Source organism: Camelus ferus, chromosome 4 (genome assembly GCF_009834535.1).
Source record: "Camelus ferus isolate YT-003-E chromosome 4, BCGSAC_Cfer_1.0, whole genome shotgun sequence".
NCBI lineage: Eukaryota > Metazoa > Chordata > Mammalia > Artiodactyla > Camelidae > Camelus > Camelus ferus.
In genome coordinates, this window is record NC_045699.1 from 45,792,285 (window position 1) to 45,799,102 (window position 6,818).

The window sequence follows — 6,818 nt, forward strand, 5'->3', positions numbered from 1 at the left end:
ACATACAACACCCACTAAGGTGAGGTCCCCTAACGGGATCCCAGGAGCAGTCTCTCACCTCTTCCCTATGCCAGGAGTATGTCTAAACCCAGTCAGGAAGGTAAGCCCAGATCCCCTACTCAGCCCCATGGCCTCTGCAGTCCTACCCTACTGGGTAGTAAGTGTATGGATGGCTTCAAGACTGAAGAATATGCTTCTGAATATGCCCAGCTCAACGCTGAAGCTTTCCCCAAACCTCCTGCAAAAAGGCTGGGCCAGATCTGCCTGGACAGAAACCAGGTGCAAAGTCCTAAGTTTCCAGGACACCTGGGAGAGAGGCTGCCCCTGAGAGACTGTCAGACTGCAGCCTAGCAGCGCCAAGTTAGTCCAGACTGCCTCTAAGATGGCCCCAGGATCGTCCCAGTGGCCTCCATACCTGAACCTAGCATAGAAGATGCTGTTCTGAGTCTGAACCTTCCCTCAGGCCTGGTCTGCCACCTGTGAGACCCCTGCTTCCGGGCTCTTTTGCAGCTGCCCACCTGCCTAGATGGCATATCAAGTCATCATGCCTTCCAGATCCAGTGCTCTGCCTGTTCTCCTGGATGTGCCCCAATGCCCAGTTAGTAACAGGCCTGAGACTTGCCCCCAGGTCTCCTGATATGTTAGTGAATTTATTGTATGTAAAGTGCTTAAAACAGTGTCTACACATAGAAGAGTTTTACATGTGTTTGCAGTTAATATAAGCAACCATCACAACTATCTTATGACATTAGTATTATCCCCATTTTATAGATAGAAAAGCTGAGATTCAGAGTGAATTTAAGTGGCTGAAGGTTGCACAGCTGGGAAGAACTAGAGACAGGAAATGACCCAGAACTGGATGATTCTCAGTAACTGGCTCTCACAGCAGGGCCACATTGTTCCTTGGGCCAGGCCCTGTGCTGGTGACCTAGGTGCCCAGTTGCAGGAAGCCACACTTCCTGCCATCAAGGAGCGCCCAGAGAAGAACAGAGACAGTCACATAACCAAATTACTACATCACAAAAATGTGTGACAAGTGCTAAAATCCAAACTTGCTGGGGCAGGCCCAAAGAGGGAGTGTTTGACTTACTCAGGCAGATCAGGGAAGACTTCCCAGAAGAGGAGACATTTGAGCTGAGGTGGGAGGGGGACCAGCTATTCTAGGCTGAGGGTAAGAACTTATGCAAGAGAACTGGAGAAGATTTGGTGGGGAGTCCTCTGAAGCTGGGAACAGGGAAGACCAAGGTGGCGGGGAGGTGCTCCATTGTGCAGGGAGGGCCCTGAACTGCCCTGGAGTTAGGGGAGCCACTGAGGGCCTTTGAACAGCCAAGCAGCCCAGTTTGTGCAGAGACAGACAGCAGGAGGGCCCTGCTGGGGAAGACTGATTGGACCCTTAGATTTGTCCAGAAGGCTGGCGTGTGTAACCCTGTGCTCCCCTCTCCCTGAGGCAGGCTCAGCAGAGCTAAGGTAGCTGAGGGCTCCAGAGGTACCTGGGCAGAAAGACTGAAGATCAGGACTTACACCTGCTCCAGCATCCTCCTGCGTGAACGTGTGTCTGTCCCAGTCCTGCCATTGTCGGCACCATCCTCTGGGAGGGAAGAGGCTGGTATAGGCAGCCTGATGACCCTGGCAAGAATGTGTGGGCTTTCTTTGTGAATGACTCGGGAACATGTGCCCAGAAAGGGAAGATACATACAGGCTGATTCATACAAAGAGACAAAAGGACAGTGGACGAGACAGAAAGATACACATTCAGAGGCTTCGAGACAGAAAAAGAGAGCCAGAAAAGCCAGAAGGTAAGTGGCCAGAGGAGAGGTGGGCTGCCCATGCGAGTGTCTGAGGACAAGTGTGGCGCTGTGGGCACTGAGCAACCAGCCAGCTGGGCTTGGTACCTGCCTGAGGCAGCAGGAACTCTATCAAGCTCTAACCACCCCGTCCCCACTCCTACCCCCACCCCAGGAGCCCGGACTGAGCTTTGGGGCAAGCCGCCCTGCTGGCCACGGTGCCAGCCAGAAGAGGCAGCAAGGATTCGAATCAGAAGCCTGGGGCTCCGGGCTGAGCCTGGCCAACCAGGCTAGTGCATTTTGGCCCTTTTAAGATTGTCTTGCAAACCATGAACTCTGTTGCCCAAATGAAGAGTCACGGTGTTCTGCACAAATTCCGGGCTTCTCGGAGTCCCAAAGCCCTGGATAGAGCTCGGAAAAGCCAAGAAATCCGGAGGGCTCCTACAATCCCAGACGGTGGCTCCTGTGCCGCAGGTGTTAGAATCTAATCGAGGTTCACCTGCTGGCCTCGCTGAAAATTCCTGGGTCCAGCCCTCACCACCTCTGCTGGGGGCCAAGTCTTTCCCGGGAGAGCCCACCGCCACAGCCCAGCTCTCTCCTACCCGGTGGCCTGGGTAGGTCTGAGCATTTCTCGGCTCAGAATGCTCGCTGAGCGCCAGAGAAAACGTGGAGGAGCTAACCTGGGGGCGGGGGCAAAGTTGAGGTCCGGCCTCAGGCTCAGCTCCATCCGGGACTCAGTGTGCGGGGTGGGACAAGTCTCCGTCCTCTCCGAGTTGGCTTGCCTTTTTCACCGCAGCCACTGGAGCTCCTGGAGGTCGCAGCCGATTCCTGAACTCCCCATTCTGGGGACCAGAGGGCAGGGTTGGGAGACGGCTCCGGCTCCGAGGCAGGTACTGGGAGTAAACTGGAGGTGAGCCAGGAGGCTGCTGGCAGGGTGCAAGCTAAGCAGCGTGATGGGAAGAAGAAGGCTCCCCTCTCTGGGTTCCAGTTTCTCAGCCGGGTCCTGGGGTGATGATAATTCTCTATTCACAGTGTTTAACTGAACCAATGGCAAGAAAGCGCTAATAGCTGCATTGCCCTGACCAAGCTCGGAGGTCCCCATACCTCGGTAGGAACAGAAAAAGTCTACATCCACGCAGACCTCGAAAACTGGAATCACCATTTAACATACACAAACACACATACACACTCACATACTCCCTGCTAGACGGGCAGAAAACATTTTACTTTAATCAACCGCTACTTCTTTGAGAAGGTAAGACTTGAATTTTGATGAATGTCCACCCATGAGTGGGAAAGACTTGAATTTTCCCCCGCAGCTTGTCTTTTTTTTCACAACAAAGTTTCACCCTGAAAACAACTTAAAAGACAAAAAAACGATCACAGGTTGGCGATGTGCTCCACTCCATCCTCTCTACTCCCTGGAATAGGGAGGACAGGTAGGGAGTCCTCCACTTCACAGATGGGGAAACTGGGGCCTAAGAAGGGCAGCAGATGGCTCAAAGCTGCTGGGCCAGTAATGAGCTAGCTATAATCAGAGCTCTCACTCCGTGCCACTGCTGTGACCATTGGCTTGGCTGAGTGTGACAAAGGACCCACCTCCTTTGTGGTACTCTGAGGCCATATAGCCCACTAACCTGATTGTCCCAGAGTAACCCACACAGAGGTCACTATGTTCCCCCTGTACTGAGATTCTTGGATCTGATTTGCAAGCATCTGGGCCTGGGGTTTCCATTGTCACCCTGTAAGGAGACTGGCCCAGGCCAGGCCATTAAGCACAAGTGAGGCTCTGAGAACTCAGGAAAAGACAGAGGGGCCAGAACACCTGAGTTTCCCTCTCAGTGTAGAATCTCCTCTGCAAGACTTTAAGCAAGTCCCTTCAGCAGTCTGAGCCTAGTTTCCTTCCTGGAAATTCCAGTTAGAATTTCCAAGATTTCCTTAAGGGGTATGTGTGTTGGAGGGAGGGGGAGGAGTTACTTCTGCATTTGCATGAAGGGGCATCTGGGTCAAGGGATATGGAGGAATTTTCCAGGACTCCCTGGATCCCCTCCTTTATATTTACAAAACCCTCCAAGGACACTTCAAAACTCAGTAAAATAGTTGAGGAAGGTCTGCCAGCATTTTCTACAGATCATCAGCACTCCTCCCCTCATCCCCCACAAAAAACTGAACATAAAATAGCCTGTGAGGGGGCAGGTTTTTCCAAAAAGTCACGGAGGATACACGCAGGGCTGAAGGCAGGCACAACACCAGCCCACCCCTGCTGGAACAGAAGAATCATCCAAGGAACTGGAACCCACTCCGTAGCTTTCAAATGGTTCTCAGTGGGGTCTGTTACCCTATATACATTAAGGAGCACTGAAGCAGAGAAGGGGGAAGACTGGACAAGAGAAAATCAGGGAAATGGTCTGGCACTGGGGGGATCTCTATGTATAGTTTTGATCCAAATGGGTAAAACGTCCCAGTTAACTCAGATCATTTAATTCAAATTTTACATCATAGATTCACAGAACTTTCAAATGTATTATTAAAATAAAACATGGAATAGAATTTTTAGGATCCTTTGTTCATGAAAATCTTAGACTCATGATCTTTTTATTGACATATAGTTGATATATAATGTGTTAGTTTCAGGCATACAGTTATATATATACACATATATGATCATGCTCTTTATAACGCTAATCTCAGTATGCTAAGACTTAGTCTGATGCACAGGTACACCTCAGTAGCTGCAAAGTTTCAAAAAAGGAATCAGATTTCTAAAAGAATGGGTCCACAGACACAAAACAATGAAGCTCAAAATATCCTGAGACATGGAATTTAAAAGTAGAGAGTCATAAAGTCATTAAAGCATATGGTTACAAATATTATAAGAATTATTAGAATTAGATTATTTATATTATTGAATAGTAGATCTAATACCTATGTTTTGGAATTAAAGAAGACAAGAGTCATGGATTTTTAGGACCCAAATCTTCCAATCAGACATTCCTAGACTGAAATTCAAATTAAGTAATGTATACCTTAGAGCTGCAAAAATGTCTAAAACCTAGAGAAGCTGCAACTCCCAATAGTGGCATCATAGTTTCTAGCACAAAAATCTTGTTCCTAGTATCTAAAAATATGAGGAATACGCTTTTACACTTTGACTAGATGCTTAAAGTCGCAGGAACATAATCAGTGAAATAATTTGATGTCTGGTCATGGAATCCTAGAATTACAGAATCACGTTCTTTGATTTACGGATTCACATTAGGATAGTGGTCCCCAAATCTAATATCTGGAAACCCGAACCTTGGAAATAGAGAACCACAAAATCCAGTATTAAAAGACTGCTATAAAATCCAGTTCAAATTTTAAACTTATTTCCCTTTGAAAAAAAGTAACAGGAAGAAACCTGGGTTTTCGCATCTTCATTACTTCGGAAGAAGGAAGCTGGGAGTTTCGTTGAGCGAGTGAAAAGCCCTCAGCCCTCGGGATAAGTGCTCGAATCCGCTGAGGAATGTCTTCATGCAAACTGTTCGACTGCTTCCACACTCAGGTCGGCGGAGCGAGGACCTGGACTTTTTGCCTCTTTTTTCCAAAGGCAGTTGCCCAATACTTGGCGAGGCTGAGCCTGCCCGGAGCTCACCGCCAGGAAGAACGCGACTAAAACCCCTGAAGGCCAGCCGCCCGCGCTCTTGCGCCTCGCTCCGCCCTGCCCTGCACTCGCAGCCCCGCGGAAAGCTGCGTCTTGGCCGGAGCCTCTGGAGTCGGCATCAAGGCCCGAAATCCTAAGGGTAGAAGGGGCCCCCGAGATCCGCACATGCTCTCCTGCCCCCGATTCACAGAGGAGAAAATTGAGGGCTTGCAACTGTGAAGGGACAGGTCCAAGGCCTCCCCGCGAATGACTACAAAGCGAACCCAGACCTGCGGGGCCGCCGCCGCAAGCAGTCTCGTGGGAGGCCGGAATATGGCCTTAGGGGGCTGGCAGGAAAGGAACTCGGACAATCGCGGAGCGAACCGGTCGCGTCTGCCCGCCCCTTCCCCGGCAGACGCGCTCACCCAGCGCACCACCCCCCGGCACTCATCTCTCAGCCTTCACGCCCCACCAGGGGAAGAGCCTGCTAGGCTGCCCCCGGAGGTTTTGGGAGCCACCTGGAGCCCTCCCTGGCCTGAGCAAACTGGAGAAGTTTACCGAGAGAGGGCAGAAGCCTAGCCTTCATCCTCTCTAAGCTGTGCGCTACTCCGCATCATATAGAGGGGTCCCGAGTTACTCAAAGATAGACGATTAGAGGTGGGCGGGCAGCCTCTCCCTAAGTATCAGCAATGGAAGGACACTTGAGATGCAAAACCTCGGTACAGTCGAGGAACCTGGGAGCCAAAGAGGGAAAATAACTGCCCTTGGCACATGGCGGGGAAATGCAGTCCTAACAGACGCAGGCTGGTGTGAGGCTTGGCTAAGCCGCGAAGTCGCGGTGGAGCCGTGGCAAGCCACCTCCTCTATCAGACCTAGGAATCATCTGAAAGATGAAGGACTGGATGGGGATTGGCCAGGGAAGATCTGACTTTAGGTTTGAAAATCATCCTCGAAAGACTTTGGGAGTCAGTCACCTGGAACATCTTCTCCCCTCCTCGTCCCCCGCCCTCAAGAACCGAGCGCTCCCTCAGCCAATTATCACCCTCTCGGACCAAAAAAGTGAAGTGAGCCCCTCCTTTCACCTGAGGGTCCTAGCCTTCTGTAGAGTCTGGTAAAGTCCAGAAGCGCTGAATTCGGGCGCCAAGGTCTCCAGAGACAGTCCCTGGCCTCTCCCGACCTCAGTCTCCCCGTCGGTGCGCAGAGACGACCTACCCGAGAGATCTCCAAGCGCCCTCCACGCTCGGACGGTGTGGTGCTCCCGCCTCGCCTCCACAGCTGCTCCTACCTGGGGAGGTGCGCCAGGGCCCTGGGGGCGGGCAGTCAGGGGGTGGGAGGGGAACCGGCACCGCCCCAAGCTTCCTGGTGCCTTTAAGGAGGAGAAGCCTGCAGAGGGAGGAGCCGGTCCTGGTATG